This window comes from Oncorhynchus gorbuscha, linkage group LG01, assembly GCF_021184085.1.
Source record: "Oncorhynchus gorbuscha isolate QuinsamMale2020 ecotype Even-year linkage group LG01, OgorEven_v1.0, whole genome shotgun sequence".
In the NCBI taxonomy this organism is placed as follows: Eukaryota; Metazoa; Chordata; class Actinopteri; order Salmoniformes; family Salmonidae; genus Oncorhynchus; species Oncorhynchus gorbuscha.
In genome coordinates, this window is record NC_060173.1 from 84,342,018 (window position 1) to 84,361,529 (window position 19,512).

The following is a 19,512-nucleotide window of genomic DNA, read 5'->3' on the forward strand; positions in this document are numbered from 1 at the left end:
ACACACGCCACTGCCCGCTTCCTACTCCCGGCCTGGTGGTACATCCCATTACCAACTGATTGGCTAATTGCACATGCAATTTCTCTCTGGTTGTCTAGTATGTTATCATATGGGCTGTTACATCTCATGACAGCACAGGACGCTCTCTCTGCCTATGCTTGTCATTTCAACAACAACAAAATCGGAATCTTTTTTTCTCTCTCTTCTCCTCTCAATTATCTTCTCCCTCCGCACCGTCCTTGGCGAGAACCATTCAAACTCTTCTTGCTATTCTTCTCTGAATTGTGCTGTTTTCTAAAAGAGAGAAAAGAGAATTGACGAGAGCAGAGAAAAAGCGAGCCAGAGTTGAAGGAAATGTCACATGTGTCAGGCACAATAGCACAGAGCCTTTAAGAGAGGAGAACATTGTTTACGATGCGATGCCTGCAGTTTCCATAGAAATATGTCTATAGAGAACAGGCAAGATGAAATGTCACATTCTCTCTATGATCACTCAGTCAGAGACAGTGTGTGCGTGGGCGTGTGTGTGTGTGTGTGTGTGTGTGTGTGTGTGACAGCTGACGAGACATCTTTGCTTGGTCCTGGACCTAGCATACAATGTAGATTTCTGTGTGGTTTAAGCTACAGCTACATTGTCTGCTGGGTTTCAGGCTGGCAACAAAAGCAGCCTTCAACAGCTGAATGATTCAAGAACTCAACGAATCAACTCTTCCAAGAACTCAACAAATCCACTCTTCAAGAACTCAACGAATCAACTCTTCCAAGAACTCAACAAATCCACTCTTCCAAGAACTCAACGAATCAACTCTTCCAAGAACTCAACAAATCCACTCTTCAAGAACTCAACAAATCCACTCTTCCAAGAACTCAACGAATCAACTCTTCCAAGAACTCAACAAATCCACTCTTCAAGAACTCAACAAATCCACTCTTCCAAGAACTCAACGAATCAACTCTTCCAAGAACTCAACAAATCCACTCTTCAAGAACTCAACGAATCAACTCTTCCAAGAACTCAACAAATCCACTCTTCCAAGAACTCAACGAATCAACTCTTCCAAGAACTCAACAAATCCACTCTTCCAAGAACTCAACGAATCAACTCTTCCAAGAACTCAACGAATCAACTCTTCCAAGAACTCAACAAATCCACTCTTCAAGAACTCAACGAATCAACTCTTCCAAGAACTCAACGAATCAACTCTTCCAAGAACTCAACAAATCCACTCTTCAAGAACTCAACGAGGTAAGTTCACATTCATTCCGCCACTGTGTCAAATGTTTCACCCTAAATTACAATGAAATGTCATATCTTTTAATAAACATATAGAAAAGTATATGGTTGTGCGACTGGTTTTTCATATGAAAGTGTAAAGTGTTTTCAGTAAAAAAATGTAAGTGTTATTTTATAGGGAAATATCACATTGGGAAAAAACTATATTTGGCTTGACAGTGACATCAATGGAGTATGGTTAGAGTACAAACAGATCTGGGACCAGCTGGAGAGAATCTGGATGGAGTCTGCAGGGGCAATTTATTTCTCTAGAAATAATTTGTATTTAGAATAAATACCTGTATATAACAACTCAAAACCAAACATATACTGATACTTAACATGTCTAGCCACTGCTGTTTAAATAGTCCCTTATTCCCTTAAAAGACACATGAATTTCACATGTGAACACGTGATCTCAGGTGATCATGTGATTTAATGTGAAGTTAATGACACCACACGATACAACATTTGAGCACATGTGAAAGCCCGGGTGTCATATGTTATTTAAAATATTTTACTTTAAAAGGCATCATTTACATGATTAAATTTAAACAGTCATGGTCCCCTGCAGGTTTTATATCCCAGTTTGTTCCAAGGATGCTTTTAGGACGTTCTCTGAACATTGTGTTATGGTCCGGTGGAGGTTTTTGTCTAGTTACTGTAAAAATACAATAAGTTCCCGTGTTTTTACAGCAAAATTAAGGTGTTAATGGACATTATACTGCTATAAACTGATTACTTGGGACTCAACCTCCCTTGGGATTTATACTTTCAACCTCTTGGCTGCTAGCTACCAGAAGTTCCTGCTGCTCCACCAGGTCTGTGGACACAATGGAGATTCACAATATATTTATTGCCAAGAATAGATTTCTGCACTTTGACTAAGGTTGCAGTAAAAATAAAGTCAACATGTACAGCAACTTTAAGGTGTTATTTTTATAAAATGACATGATGCTGCTGTATTCTGATTTCAGTTACTGTAAAATTGTCTGTAATTTTGTACTGTGACCACAATTGTGGCTTTAAAGATGCACAATGCAGAAATCGCTCCACCATTTCCTGGTTGCTCAAATTCTAATAGTTCGGCTGATTTCAGCTTATGTGACATAACAAGCAAGTATAGTGTAGACAGTCGTTGTACCATCCAAACCGCTGTGAAATATATTTCCCATAACACAACATAATGTGTTTGAAGCTGGTTTACAAAAGCAAAAGATGCAAGAACGAAAACTAAGAATGGGAAGCTTAGAAATAGCGCACATTGAACAGATCTACCGCTTCTTAGACTTGCTTTCAATGAAAATGACAGACCTATAACACACATTTCTACCTGAATTTGGTCGAGTCGCCCAAAAAAATTATATGTTGCAACTTTAAATGGGATTTGAGCTCATAAACTCTTGGTCGCTAGCAGCCTGAAATCTCCTGCTACAGTGCAGCTACACCACCAAATCTGGGAGCAAGAAAGATACTGTATGATCACAGACATTGGCAAGAATGCATTTCTGTACTTGTGCACTAACCTCTTGGTTGGGGCACAGTTAATGTTTCTGCAGTGCCACTAAGTTTATACTTATTGCTTGGCTAGGGTACACTACAGTGTTGTTTCCTGGGTTACAAAAAGGTCAAAGGTACACTTCACTGGTACATACACTACATGACCAAAAGTATGTGGACACCTGCTAGCCAAACATCTCATTCCAAAACCATGGCCATTAAAATGGAGTTGGTCCCCCCTTTGTTGCAATAACAGCCTCCATTCTTCTGGGAAGGCTTTCCACTAGATGTTGGAACATTGCTGCAGGGACTTGCTTTCAGTTAGCCACAAGAGCATTAGTGAGGTCGGGCACTGATGTTGGGGGATTAGGCCTGGCTCGCAGTCGGTGTTCCAATTCATCCCAAAGGTGTTCGATGTCATTTGGGTCAGAGCTCTAAGCAAGCCAATCGAGTTCTTCCACACCGATCTCAACAAACCATTTCTGTATGGACCTCGCTTTGTGCACAGGAGCGTTGTCATGCTGAAACAGGAAAGGGCCTTCCCCAAACTCTTGCCACAAAGTTGGAAGCACAGAATCATCTAGAATGTCATTATATGCTGTGGCGTTAATATTCCCCTTCACTGGAACTAAGGGGCCCGAACCATGAAAACCAGCCCCAGACCATTATTCCTCCTCCACCAAACTTTACAGCTGGCAGGTAGCGTTCTCCTGGCATCAGCCAAATCCATATTCGTCCGTCAGACTTTCAGATGGCGAAGCATGATTCATCAATCCAGAGAGCGCATTTCCACTGCTCCAGAGTCCAATGGCAGCACTCTTTGCACCACTCCAGCGACGCTTGGAATTGTGCATGGTGATCTTAGGCCTGCTCGGCCATGAAAACCCATTTCATGAAGCTCTCGTCAAACAGTTATTGTGCTGACGTTGCCTCCAGAGGCAGTTTGGAACTCGTTAGTGAGTGTGGCAACCGAGGACAGACAATTTGTACACGCTTTGCACTTCAGTGGACCTGTTCTGTGAGTGGTCCTGTGTAGCTCAGTTGGTAGAGCATGGCGCTTGTAACGCCAGGGTAGTGGGTTCGATCCCCGGGACCACCCACACGTAGAATGTATGCACACATGACTGTAAGTCGCTTTGGATAAAAGCGTCTGCTAAATGGCATATATTATTATATTATTAGCTTGTGTGGCCTACCACTTTGCGGCTGAGCCGTTGTTGCTCCTAGACGTTTTCACAACAACAGGATCAACAGTTGACTGTGACAGCTCTAGTTGGGCAGAAATGTGAATTTGTTGGAAATATGGCATCTATGACGGTGCCACGTTGAAAGTAATTGAGCTCTTCAGTCAGGCCATTTTACTGCCAGTGTTTGTATATGGGCAAGGTACTGGTGGGGCTCATATCATATTTGGAGCAGTGGTCAAATAAATGTATATTTGTGCCAACCAACAGTGGAAGTGTTGTAGCAGTTTAAATGTTTGATGGTTATGACAACGCAAGTTAAGCACCCCCTTTGAAATGTTATGTTCTTCAAATGTTCTAATGTTCTTCAAATGTTCTGTGTCAGTAAAGAGCTGCACTGTAAAGAGGTTATTGTGCATTTTCCAGTAACTTAATGGCAACTCGTTGCAATGAATTTGTCATTTCTGGAAACTGGAAACTACTTGTCAGTAAGTTATTGTAAAAGTCATAATAACTTACCTACAGGGCACTTGCTGCCACCAGCAATTCTTGCCAGTAACCTACTGTGCCGTCAATAACTGTTCTGTTGACAGCATCCACATCACTTGCTAATTGGCAGCATATGATTGCAGCGGCCACCTATCAGCAGATTATAGGCATGGCTTTCAGCTAGATATTTTTGGTCACCCATGAGAGGGAATGTCATACCAGTTCATATGCAGTCTGTTGTAGTCTGCACATAAATATTTAGCTTGTATATGGTTGGTTTTGCAGTCTTGTTAAAGGCTGCCATAAGTGCGTGTGACACGAAAGAGCCATGGAATATTTCATTTATAGTTAGTTATCACGTAATACTCTCTTTCCTACTGGGCCGTCGGGTCAGTGAGAGCGACATCTTAGCTGCAATAAGTTAATGTGAATTTTACAATAACTCACTTTCAGCTAGATGATAGTAAGTTATTGAAAATTAAACATTAACTCCCTGTGAACCAGCTGACATTAAGGTACTGGAAAATGCAAAGTAACCTCTTAACAGTATAGCTCTTGATTGTCACAAGATTCTTACAAAGATTGCAGAACATTCTCCTGCAAAATGTCTTGATAAATTGGGAATTCATTTTTCCGTCGATGATAGCAAGCTGTCCAGGCCCTGAGGCAGAAAGCAGCCCCAAACCATGCTCCCTCCACCATACTTTACAGTTGGGATGAGGTTTTAATGTTGGTGTGCTGTGACTTTTTTTCTCCACACGGTGTTGTGTGTTCCTTCCAAACAACACAACTTTAGTTTAATCTGTCCACAGAATATTTTGCCAGTAGCGCTGTGGAACATCCAGGTGCTCTTCTGCGAACTTCAGACGTGCAGCAATGTTTTTTGGGACAGCAGTGGCTTCTTTCGTGGTGTCCTCCCATGAACACCATTCTTGTTTAGTGTTATACGTATCGTAGACTCGTCAACATAGATGTTAGCATCTTCCAGAGATTTCTGTAAGTATTTAGCTAACACTCTAGGATTCTTCTTAACCTCCTTGAGCATTCTGCACTGTGCTCTTGCAGTCATCTTTGCAGGACGGCCACTCCTAGCAACAGTGCTGAACTTTCTCCATTTATAGACAATTTGTCTTAACATGGACTGACTTTTAGAGATACTTTTGTAACCCTTTCCAGCTTTATGCAAGGCAACAAGTATTCATCTTAGGTATTCTGAGATCTCTTTCGTTTTTAGACATGGTTCTTCTCAGGCAATGCTTCTTGTGAATAGCAAACTCAAATTTTGTGACTGTTTTTTATGGGGCAGGGCAGCTCTAACCAACATCTCCAATTTCGTCTCATTGATTGGACTCCAGGTTAGCTGACTCCTGACTCCAATTAGCTTTTGGAGAAGTCATTAGCCTATGGGGTTCACATACTTTTCCCAACCTACACTGTGAATGTTTCAATTATGTATTCAATATAGACAAGAAAAATACAATCATTTGTGTGTTATTAGTTTAAGCAGACTGTGTTTGTCTGTTGTTGTGATTTAGAAGAAGATCAGATCAAATTTTTCGTCAAATATATGCAGAGATCAAGGTACTTCCAAAGGGTTCACATACGTTTTCTTGCCATTGTACATGCTATCACAAAGGTAATCATGTGGTTGTGTTTATGAAGGCCTTGGGTTACATTATAATATTATTTCATTTTTATTTCAAATAACACAATAGCATTTTCGTTAGTTTATGTTACACCAAGCTAAAAATTCAAGTGTTTATAAATTGTATTTGTGGAGTGGCTATAAAACAGATAGCATATGTGTTGGAACACGTTAACACCTTCTTTTTACAATTACAAAATTAAATAAATACTCCAATCACTTGTCCTAACACCTGAAACTACTCTTCGTAACTTTCACTCGCTTGACACATTGTGACATGCCTTTGCTTGGTTGTAGTGCATAATTGTCTCCGGTTCTCTCTTTATTGTGTCCCTGTTGTCTAATCATTGTTCAGCTCCTTCGTACGTGCCTTTATTTAGCGCAGAGTGAGGGAGTTCCCTTCTCACTTTGTTCATGGTGATGTCCAGGCTTGTTTTCTTTGCAAGCAACTTGTTCACCAATGAGAGGTAAGGTTCCGCAAGCCTCATCGCCAGCTTCTCCGACACTAGCTCGCCTGCTGCCCGATGTGGATCTTTTCCCAGATATTGAAAGCCGTTGAGCATGTACAATTACACGCGCTCTCACTGTGTAGTCTACTCCAAGTTAGACCAGAGTAAGTCACTTTACCCCTACCTACATGTACAAATCACCTCGACTAACCTGTACCCCCGCACATTGACTCGATACTGGTGCCCCCTGTATGTATCCTCGTTATTGTTATTTTGTGTTACTGTTTTGTGTTACTTGCAAATATATTCTTAACTCTATTTCTTGAACTGCATTGTTGGTTAAGCGCTTGGTAAGTAAGCATTACACAGTCAGGTCTACTACACCTGTTGTATTCGGCGCATGTGACAAATAACATTGGATTTGGATTTGATTTGATAAGACTGTTTGGATTCGGTGGACTGATATAGGGTGCATACCATTTTGACATTATAATTACAACAGATCAATACAATAAAATGGCCCGTACTGTTCTTCATTAACAATTGTTGATTGCATAATTATGCATTGTTCGCTTCCCCTCGCTCATCAACTCACCCCCTTACTTTGTTTCATTAATTTAATCTGTTATATGTGTGAACTAAGTTTTGGTATAGATTAGGTTCAGTTTTGAGGCAATTATCGTGGTGATTATCAGCAGGACACTGCACTTTCAACTGTTGAGGGAAGAAGGGGCAACGGCGGAAAACAACTAAAAAAATTGTCATGCCCTCCTAACACTTATAACTCCAGTTCTGTTTGTGATATTAAGATTCTAACACCAACAGTGTGTTATATAGAGGGGTATGACTTTTTAAAAATGCCAGCAAAAATAATAACGATTCAGTTCATGAGTAGTGTTAAACTTACATTTACATTACATTTAAGTCATTTAGCAGACGCTCTTATCCAGAGCGACTTACAAATTGGTGCATTCACCTTATGACATCCAGTGGAACAGTCACTTTACAATAGTGCATCTAAAACTTAAGGGGGGGGTGAGAGGGATTACTTATCCTATCCTAGGTATTCCTTAAAGAGGTGGGGTTTCAGGTGTCTCCGGAAGGTGGTGATTGACTCCACTGTCCTGGCGTCGTGAGGGAGTTTGTTCCACCATTGGGGGGCCAGGGCAGCGAACAGTTTTGACTGGGCTGAGCTGGGAGCTGTACTTCCTCAGTGGTAGGGAGGCGAGCAGGCCAGAGGTGGATGAAACTTGTACAACATTTCCACTGATGGTTGGCACAAATCCAACATATTTTATACGATGCCCACCAATATGCTAATGAGCCCTTGCCCTTGCCAACACATTGTCCCCACTTACATTTCTTATGCTGCTTTTGTAACCAAGTGTGAAGTGGGAATTTACCACATACGACTTGGAAAAATTCATTTGAATGGATCTTCAACTGGCCCTAATTACTAATGGGATCTATCATCTATCATCCTGAGCTCCCACTTCTCACACATGCTGACCTCTGACATCACCTACTAAGAGAATGACCTCGATAGCAGAATTTTCGTCAGTAACAACAAAACAAGCAATCTATTAAGGGTCCAATTGGCATGTAAATGCATCCAACTGGTACTTACAACTTCACAACTGGCAAATTCCCACCTCCCACATGGTTACGAACGCAGCTTTATATTGAATACATTGGGTCGAAAATATACCATTAGACCGGTTGTGATACAGCCCAGGATCAAACCAAGGTCTGTAGTGACACCTCTAGCACTAAAATGCAGTGCCTTAGACCGCTGCGCCACATGGGAGCAGTAACAACAAACTAAGGGCATCTGTGACAGATACGGAGAAGTGTTCATCCATGTATACATTTTCAGATTTTATATGTTCCTGATTTAGTCAGAAAGTCATTTTCATTGCAAGTTAAAGCGTACTGTTAGCTAGCTAGCTAACGTTAGATGGCTGGCTCTCTAACTAACATTATGTGTATGGTAATATTATTCTTATCTCAGAAATCCATTTACATTACTAGTTATAGCCTAATGCTAGCTAGCTAGCTAGCTAACATTGAACATGGTTGGTTAGCTTTAGCTACCTGCAGATTCATGCATGGTAGTAACGTTATGAGTTGGGATTATGGTTAATTGTTTAGCTAGCTAGCTATCTAATGGTGACTAACCCCATTCCGTACAAATCTGCGCAGCCGCGACATTCAAGGGCTGCAATGAAAACTAATGGGACTGTAGCGACTGTGTTGACATCAAATTCTGGGGTGTGAACTATGTTTCTATTCAAGCGTTGATTGACATGGTAATGGCTCTATAGTATTGGAGAAAAGTTGAAAAAACTGACCCCTCCGACGCTGTACGTTAAATTGTGACGTGTCGTGGCGTAACGTACAGCACGCATAAAGCAACAAATTCTGTCTTACAGCCTCTCTCCACCAGGTGTAGCACTTCTCTCACCGTTTAAAAACAAGAAAGGGACAGGGACAGGGTAAGGGGGGATACCTAGTAATTTTTTTGCGGCATCACTGCAAGCTATCATGACTCTCAAAAGCCGCTGTTAACTTAAGAAGATCACTTTAGCACCGCCCTAAAAACCAGATTCAAATTCGACACAAACCTTCAAAAAGGTATGTAATGACACATTATATAAACTCATTATAGTGTTTTATTCACATTTTAGAGATGATAAGGTGATAAGTTGGACAGATCTTTGGATAAAAGCGTCTGCTAAATGGCATATATTATTATTATTATTATTATATATTTAGATCGGAGTGAAAAAAGCCATTTCCCCACACGACATCTCTCCTTCTCACTACCACGCAATAGGTTTCGCTTCCCCACCCGCCACTTTTAAAAAGACCCGACGGAGCTCATTGCCTTCTTGAAACATGCAGAGAAGGGCACCATGAAGGCCTCGTCGTTGATTTTGTTGGAAAGGGGAGAAATTGTGCTTTACAATGGTATTCACATTACAGTTGATTTGGAAATGTTATGTTTTTTGGGTGATAAAATAAGGTCAATTGAACGGACCAGCGCGATGTACAAAAGTGAGTTAGTTCACGTTACATCCCCTATATAAGTAACCATTTCACTGTACCATTTACACCTTCTGTATCCTGTGCATGTGACAAATAAACTGAGATGTTATTTGATATAGTGTGTGTTTACCAGAGACGGTAATGTGAAGAACAACATGACCTGCACCAAAGTCAAATTAGGGTATAACGTTAGGCCAATGAGACAGCGTCCAAGTTCTAAAATTGTCCGGTAGAATGCCCTGCTTTTATTTAGTCACACACAAACGTTTTCTGTAATCGTCTTGCCATTTAACTTGTAAATAATGATATTGTTGTGTGTTTATTTTCCTGTAATAATTCATACAAATGTGCAAAGTTCAAATGAAATGGTCATTATTTGAACTGGCTAGCTAACAAGCTATAGTTGAAAAAACAAACCAAAACATTGTTTAGAAAGTTACTTTTAGTTGCCTGGTTTGTTAGATTGACATCTACTAACTTCCTTTTTATAAACTGATTGCTGGTGCTAAAATACGCCAGTTATGCTATTTTTGACCACCAGGCTGTTGATGTCCTGCAGCCTGTCGTTTTGGTGTTTGTTCTTTTTCATAATAACAATGCCAAGTTTGAAGTCGGACGACAATAGAATGTTCATGATGTCACTTCTACAACTGTCTGCCGACATGTGTAGTATAAACCAGCCTTTAGTCTTCAAGTCTTTGGTTGTTTAGTACACTACCATACTCACTCTGTTTAGTACATAGCCTCACATGTGAATTGTTAAAGAGATGGGTGGGGCTAAGGCCATAGAGGGTGTGAATGCTGCTGAATGTAGACAAAGAAGAGCTCTCCAGTTGGTGTACCAAAACATTCAAGGGTCATTTTCTCAAAAGCGGAGTTGATCAACAAAATTATTTTCCATTGTTCTTCAGCTGTACTACAATTTTCTAGCTCAGAGTCTCTGCTTTTATCCAATGTAAAACTGTTGCTACATAAGACCGATTCTAACCGGTTGGTCACATATTTGAGAGTGTGTGGATATGTATTCTTCGTAACAAATAACCATCTGGTGGCACTGCTGAGACATTAATGCACTCCAGACCAAAAGGTTGCAAGTTCAAATCCAGAGAGAAGTTATGCACACTTGTGGCTAGATTCAATCTGAGTTGGTATAGTAGTTTTTTGGAGGTGGAACTGTGTTAGAGCTGTCAAATCCACAAGAGGCTGCCAACATTATACCTAAAGTAGACATTGCCATTGGCTGCATGGAGCTGCATTAAGAAAAATCCCATGCAGCCTCAACCCTTACGTCACACTTCCATATCTGCGGTGAAAGGTGGCAGAGATAGTGGTATTTGTCAGACCATGAGACATCCCGAAAATCGGTCTTCTCACAAAATCGTCTGTAGCGTCCGAACTGTGTTCTTCGTTTTACTCTACAACCCCCACAAGCATCTTGGGACTCGTCTGATATCGGTATATCAGATTTCCCAAACTTCTGTCTGTAGTTTCCGAACAGTTTGGGCGTTACACTCTGTGGAAAGGTGAGGCTCTCATGAACACATCCATGTTGGTTGTTTTGCTCTAGGATGCCCATAGACCCCGCAAGACTCATCTGAAGGTCCCCTGGAACCAATTGGAAAAGTTTATGGAGTTATATATGGAGACTTTTAAGTCCCAAAAATAAGGGGTCAAATACATGTAGAAAAAAATAACATGCGTTTCCTGATATTTCTTATACAGTATCTCTCAGATAGACAGACACTTCCTTTCAATTTGTTTTGGGACTATCTGTTGTTCCATGTTTTGAATTTGTTATTCAATGTGTTTGTATGGGCTAATAAATTGGGCTAATAGCATTCATGCCCCCAAAAAATGTCATCAAATTATTACTTTATATATATTTTTTATACTTCAAGGAATCTTCAAATTCTAAAACAAATAGCAAAATGATCCTTGGTATGATCTTCTTAAAACAATTCCATGTACAGTGCATTCGGAAAATACCTTATTCAGACCCTTTGCTATGAGACTCGAAATTGAGCTTATCCTGTTTCCATTGAGATGTTTCTACAACTTGATTGGAGTCCACCTGTGGTACATTCAATTGATTGGACATGAATTGGAAAGGCACACACCTGTCTATATAAGGTCCCACAGTTGACAGTGCATGTCAGAGCAAAAACCAAGTCAGGAGGTCGAAGGAATTGACTGTAGAACTCCAAGACAGGATTGTGCCAAGACATAGACGAAGAATGTATGCACACATGACTGTAAGTCGCTTTGGATAAAAGCGTCTGCTAAATGGCATATATTATTATTATATCATATATTATAGATCTGGGGAAGGGTACCAAAACATTTCTGCAGCACTGAAGATCCCCCAAGAACACAGTGGCCTCCATCATTCTTAAATGGAAGAAGTTTGGAACCACCAAGATTCTTCCTAGAGCTGGTTGCCCGGCCAAACTGAGCAATCGGGGAGAAGGGCCTTGGTAAGGGAGGTGACCAAAAACCCAATGGTCACTCTAACAGAGCTCCAGAGTTCCTCTGTGGACTTTCCGGAAGTAAAACCATCTGTGTAGCACTCCACCAATCAGGCCTTTATGGTAGAGTGGCCAGACGAAAGTCACTTCTCAGTAAAAGTCACATTACAGCCTGCTTGGAGTTCGCCAAAATACAACTAAAGGACTCTCAGACCATGAGAAACAAGATTCTCTGTTCTAATCAAACCAATATTGAACACTTTGGCCTGAATGCCAAGCGTCATGTCTGGAGTAAAAATCAAATCAAAGTTTATTTGTCACGTGCGCCAAATAGAACAGGTACACCTTACAGTGAAATGTTTACTTACAGGCTCTAACATCTAAAAGTGCAAAAAAGGTATTAGGTGAACAATAGGTAAGTTAAGAAATAAAACAACAGTAAAAAGACAGTGAAAAATAACAGTAGCGAGGCTATATACAGTAGCGAGGCTAAATACAGACACAGGTTAGTCAGGCTGATTGAGGTAGTATGTTCATGTAGATATGGTTAAAGTGAGTATGCATATATGATGAACAGAGAGTAGCAGTAGCGTAAAAGAGGGGTCGGCGGGTGGTGGGTGGTGGGACACAATGCAGATAGCCCGGTTAGCCAATGTGCATCAGCACTAGTTGGTCAGCCCAATTGAGGTAGTATGTACATGAATGTATAATTAAAGTGACTATGCATATATGATAAAGAGAGAGTAGCAGCAGCATAAAGGAGTTGGGGGGGCACACAGTGCAAATAGTCCGTGTAGCCATTTGATTACCTGTTCAGGAGTCTTATGGCTTGTTGGTAAAAAACTGTTGAGAAGCCTTTTTGTCCTAGACTTGGCACTCCGGTACCACTTGCCATGCAGTAGTAGAGAGAACAGTCTATGATTGGGGTGGCTGGGGTCTTTGACAATTTTTAAGGCCTTCCTCTGACACCGTCTGGTGTAGAGGTTCTGGATGTCAGGCAGCTTAGCCCCAGTGATGTACTGGGCCTTACACAATACCTTCTGTAGTGCCTTGCGGTCGGAGGCTGAGCAATTGCCGTACCAGGCAGTGATGCAACCAGTCAGGATGTTCTCGATGTTGCAGCTTTAGAACCTTTTGAGGATCTCAGGACCCACGCCAAATCTTTTGGTTTCCTGAGGGGGAATAGGTTTTGTCGTGGCCTCTTTACGACTGTCTTGGTGTGTTTGGACCATTCTAGTTTGTTGTTAATGTGGACATCAAGGAACGTGAAGCTCTCAACCTGCTCCACTACAGCCCCGTCGATGAGAATGGGGGAATGATCGGCCCTCCCTTTCCTATTGTCCACATCATCTCCTTAGTCTTGGTTATGTTGAGGGATAGGTTGTTATTCTGGCACCACTAATCAGGCCTACCACTGTTGTGTCTTCTGCAGACTTAATGATGATGGAGTCGTGCCTGGCCATGCAGTCGTGGGTGAACAGGGAGTACAGGAGGGGACTGAGCACGCACCCCTGTGGAGCTCCAGTGTTGAGGATCAGTGTGGCAGATGTGTTGCTACCTACCCTCACCACCTGGGGGGCGGCCCGTCAGGAAGTCCAGGATCCAGTTGCAGAGGGAGGTGTTTAGTCCCAGGATCCTTAGCTTAGTGATAACCTTTGAGGGTACTATGGTGTTGAACGCTGAGCTGTAGTCAATGAACGGCATTCTCACAAAAGTATTCCTTTTATCCAGGTGGGAAAGGGCAGTGTGGAGTGCAATAGAGATTGCATCATCTGTGGATCTGTTTGGGCGGTATATGCAAATTGGAGTGGGTCTAGGGTTTCTGGGATAATGGTGTTGATGTGAGCCATTACCAGCCTTTCAAAACACTTCATGGCTATGGACGTGAGTGCTACGGGTCATTTAGGTAGGTTGCCTTTGTGTTCTTGGGCACAGGGACTATGGTGGTCTGCTTAAAACATGTTGATATTACAGACTCAGTCAGGGACATGTTGAAAATGTCAGTGAAGACACCTGCCAGTTGGTCTGCACATGCTCGGAGCATACGTCCTGGTAGTCCGTCTGGCCCTGCAGCCTTGTGTATGTTGACCTGTCTAAAGGTCTTACTCACGTCCGCTACGGAGAGTGTGATCACACAGTCATCCAGAACAGCTGATGATCTCATGCAAGCCTCAGTGTTGCTTGCCTCGAAGCGAGCATAATGTTACGATCAACCAATTAGTGGTGGGTGGAATCAGGCGCAGAGAGCAGGGTTCAGTCTTTCTTTCAAATTTATTCCCCAGCGCAAAAAAACAGTCACGCCAACACACAGGGCATATATAAGTTGCCAGTCCAAACAACAGGACAAAATAGTCTGGAGAATAAATACACGAATAACTCACACCATCAAACACAGAGTAACACAAACAAGCCCGCACAAATACCTAGCGGGCCTAGTGCCCTTAAATACCCTACAAACAAACCCTAATACAAAACAGGTGTACCCAATTACCCAATAACCCAAAACAAATGGAAAGGGAATCGATGGTAGCTAATAGGCCGGCGACGACGACCGCCGAGCACCGCCCGAACAGGAAGAGGCACCATCTTCGGCAAGGTTCGTGACAGTACCCCCCACCCCCCCCCCTCCCGCAGCGCGACGACCCGGAGGACGAGGAGCAGGGCGATCCGGGTGGAGGCGATGGAAATCCCTCAAGAGGGAAGGATCTAAAATGTCCCTCTCCGGTACCCAGCACCTCTCCTCCGGACCGTACCCCTCCCAGTCCACGAGGTACTGCAGGCCCCTCACCCGGCGTCTCGAGTCCAGAATAGCTCGTACTGTGTACGCTGGGGACCCCTCGATGTCCAGAGGGGGTGGAGGGACCTCCGGTACCTCACTGTCTTGTAGGGGACCAGCTACCACTGGCCTGAGGAGAGACACATGAAACAAGGGATTAATACGATAATAAGAGGGTAGTTGCAATCTATAACACACCTCGTTTATCCTCCTCAGGACTTTAAATGGCCCCACACACTGCGGCCCCAGCTTCCGGCAGGGCAGGCGGAGGGGCAGGTTTCGGGTTGAGAGCCAGACCCTGTCCCCTGGTGCGAACACCGGGGCCTCGCTGCGGTGGCGGTCAGTGTCTCTCTTCTGCTGTTCACTGGTCTGCCTGAGAGAATCCTGGACTGCCCGCCAGGTCTCTCTAGAGCACTGTACCCACTCCTCCACCGCAGGAGCCTCGGTCTGACTCTGATGCCACGGAGCCAGGACCGGCTGGTAGCCCAGTACGCATTTGAATGGCGACATATTCATGGACGAATGCCGAAGAGAGTTCTGGGCTAACTCTGCCCACGGGACGTACCTCTCCCATGCTCCTGGCCGGTCCTGTCAATACGACCTCAGAAACCTGCCCCCTTCCTGGTTTACTCTCTCCACCTGCCCATTACTTTCGGGGTGATAACCAGAGGTAAGGCTGACCGAGATCTCCAGACGCTCCATAAACGCCTTCCAAACCCGAGACGTGAACTGGGGACCCCAATCGGAGACGATATCCTCTGGAACCCCATAGTGCCGGAAGGCGTGGGTAAATAGAGCCTCTGCAGTCTGTAGGGCTGTAGGGAGACCAGGCAATGGGAGGAGACGGCAGGACTTAGAGAACTGATCCACAATGACCAGAACGTTAGTGTTCCCCTGAGATGGGGGAAGATCAGTAAGGAAATCTACCGAGAGATGGGACCATGGCCGTTGTGGAACCAGGAGGGGCTGTAACTTCCCTCTAGGAAGGTGCCTAGGAGCCTTACTCTGGGCGCATACCGAACAGGAAGAGACATAGAGCCTCACATCCCTAGCTAAGGTGGGCCACCAGTATTTCCCCCTAAGACCCCGCACTGTCCTATCAATCCCCGGATGACCCGCGGACGGTAGTGTGTGGCCCACCGAATCAACTTATCACGGACACCAAGCGGTACGTAACTTCTACCAGTCGGACACTGTGAAGGCGCAGGTTCAACCCTCAAGGCCCGCTCGATGTCCGCGTCCACCTCCCATACCACTGGGGCCACCAGCCGAGAGGCTGGAAGGATGGGAGTGGGTTCGATGGACCGGTCCTTGTTGTCATAGAGACGGGACAGCGCGTCGGCCTTAGTGTTGAGGGAACCTGGTCTGCAAGAGATCGTAAATCTAAAACGTGTAAAGAACATGGCCCACCTAGCCTGACGCGGATTCAGTCTCCTCGCTGCTCGAATATACTCCAGATTACGGTGGTCATTCCAGATGAGAAAAGGGTGTTTAGCCCCCTCTGGCCAGTGTCTCCACACCTTCAGGGATTTTACCATAGCTAGTAACTCCCGGTCCCCCACATCATAGTTCCGCTCCGCCGGACCCAGCTTCTTAGAAAAGAAAGCGCAGGGACGGAGCTTCGGTGGCGTGCCCGAGCGCTGAGACAGCACGGCTCCAACCCCAGCCTCGGACGCATCCACCTCCACTATGAATGCTAACGAAGGGTCCGGATGCGCCAACACGGGAGCCCCAGTGAACAGTGCCTTCAACTGGTTGAAGGCTCCATCAGCCTCTGCTGACCACCGCAAACGCACCGGCCCCCCCTTCAGCAGTGAGGTAATGGGCGCCGCTTCTTGGCCAAAACCCCGGATAAACCTCCGGTAGTAATTGGCAAACCCTAAAAACCGCTGCTCCTCCTTTACCGTGGTCGGAGTCGGCCAATTACGCACGGCGTTAACGCGGTCACACTCCATCATCATCCCCGAGCTTGAAATGCGATAACCCAGGAAGGAAACGGCTGGTTTAGAGAACACACATTTCTCAGCCTTGACGTATAGGTCATGCTCCAGCAGTTGCCCAAGAACCCTGCGCACCAGGAAACATGCGCGGCGCGTGTGGTAGAATAAATCAAGATGTCATCAATATAGACTACCACACCCTGCCCGTGCAAGTCCCTGAGAATCTCATCTACAAAGGATTGGAAGACGGCTGGAGCATTCTTCAACCCATACGGCATGACGAGGTACACATAGTGGCCTGATGTGGTACTAAAGGCTGTTTTCCACTCGTCTCCTCCCCAAATACGCACCAGATTATACGCGCTCCTGAGGTCCAGTTTTATGAAGAAACACGCTCCGTGGAATGATTCCACCGCCGTAGCGATGAGAGGTAGCGGATAACTAAAACCCACTGTGATCGAATTGAGACCTCGATAATCAATGCACGGACGCAGACCTCCCTCCTTTTTCCTCACAAAAAAGAAACTCGAGGAGACGGGTGACATGGAGGGCCGAATGTACCCCTGTCTCAGAGCTTCCGTGACATATGTTTCCATAGCCAGTGTCTCCTCCTGTGACAGCGGGTACACATGACTCCGGGGAAGTGCAGCGTTCTCCTGGAGGTTTATCACGCAATCCCACCGTCGATGGGGTGGTAATTTGGTCGCCCTCTTCTTACTAAAAGCGATAGCCAAATCGGCATATTCTGGGGGAATGCGCACGGTGGAAACCTGGTCTGGACTCTCCACTGTCGTGGCACCGATGGAAACTCCTACACACCTCTCTGAACACTCGTCTGACCACCCCTTAAGAGCCCCTTGTTTCCAGGAAATAAGGGGATTGTGAATAGCCAGCCAGGGAACCCCCAACACCACCGGAAACCCAGGTGAATCAATAAGGTAGAAACTGATCCTCTCCCTATGATTCCCCTGCGTTACCATGTCCAGCGGAATCGTGGCCTCTCTGACAAGCCCTGACCCTAACGGTCGGCTATCTAAGGAGTGCACGGGGACAGGTGGGTCTATCTGCACTAACGGAATACCCAATTTAAGGGCGAGTCCACGATCCATAAAACTCCCAGCTGCGCCTGAATCGACTAGCGCCTTATGCTGAAGAGATTGGAAAAACGCAGGGAAAAGAATTAACAAAAACATGTGACCAACAGGGAGCTCTGGGTGAGTTTGGTGCTTACTCACCTGGGGTGGCCGAGGAGTGTTCCGCCGGCCCTCTCGACTCCCAGAGGGACTCCTCCAACACCGGTCCGAAGTGTGTCCTCTCCGTCCACAATAGGAGCAGGAGGAGCCCCCTCTGATCCCCCTAGATGCAGCTCCTCCCAACTCCATCGGAGTGGGAGTGGGAGAGCTGGAAGGTGGAATTAACAGGACCCCTTCTGAACGCCCGCGGGCAGCTAGCAGGTTGTCCAATCGAATAGACATGTCTATTAGTTCATCCAGGGAGAGAGTTGTGTCCCTACAAGCTAGCTCCCGGCGGACGTCCTCCCGGAGACTACACCGGTAATGGTCCATCAGGGCCCTGTCATTCCACCCAGCACCAGCAGCTATGGTCCTAAACTCCAACGCGATGTCCTGTGCGCTCCTCGTCTCCTGTCTGAGGTGGAACAGTCGCTCACCCGCCGCTTTACCCTCTAGTGCCCTTAAATACCCTACAAACAAACTCTAATACAAAACAGGCGTACCCAATTACCCAATAACCCAAAACAAACGGAAAGGGAATCGATGTTAGCTAATAGGCCGGCGACGACGACCGCCGAGCACCGCCCGAACAGGAAGAGGCACCATCTTCGGCAAGGTTCGTGACAATAGAAGTGATTTAGCTCGTCTGATAGGCTTGTGTCACCAAGCAGCTCGCGGCTGTTCTTCCCTTTGTAGTCTGTAATAGTTTGCAAGCCCTGCCACATAAGACGACCGTCGGAGCCGGTGTAGTATGATTCAATCTTAGCCCTGTATTGATGCTTTGCCTGTTTGGTGATTCGTCGCAAGGCATAGCAGGATTTCTTGTAAGCTTCCGGGTTAGAGTCCCGCACCTTGAAAGCAGCAACTCTACCCTTTAGCTCAGTTGCGAATGTTGCCTGTAATCCATGGCTTCTGGCACCAACCCTGGCACCATCCCTACCATCCCTACGGTGAAACATGGTGGTGCGGCAGCCAAGACGGTGCAAGAGTGGCTCCGGGACAATTCTCTGAATGTCCTTGATTGGCCCAGCCAGATCCCGATCGAACATCAATGGAGAGACCTGAAAATAGCTGAGCAGCGACTCTCCCCATCCAACCTGACAGAGCTTGAGAGGATCTGCAGAGAAGAATGGGAGACACTCACCAAATACAGGTGTGCCATGCTTGCAGCGTTATACTCTAGGCTGTAATTGCTGCTAAAGGTGCTTCAACAACGTACTGAGTAAAGGGACTGAATACTTATGTAAATGTGATTTTTCTTTTTTTTAATACATTTGCTACATTTGATAAAAACCTGTTTTTACTTTGTCATTATGGTTTATTGTGTGTAAATTGATGATGGAAAATTAACAAAATTGAGATTTACCCAAGTGTAGGAATACAGGTGAAATCCGTTACTCAGACAGACATGGTGGTGTAGCAGGAAACCTGGAATGTCGTGAACTAAGCTGTTGTGAGTTAATAATCCCAGGTAAAGACATAATAATAATTACTGTAAAAACATACACAAT

General features: G+C 44.8%; 1 non-coding gene across 1 annotated transcript; it reads left to right on the forward strand.

The window, feature by feature from the left end:
- Window positions 1–3,795: 3,795 nt before the first annotated feature.
- trnat-ugu lies at window positions 3,796–3,875 on the forward strand. The gene has a single exon. It is a non-coding gene; the product is annotated as a tRNA-Thr (tRNA).
- Window positions 3,876–19,512: the final 15,637 nt, after the last annotated feature.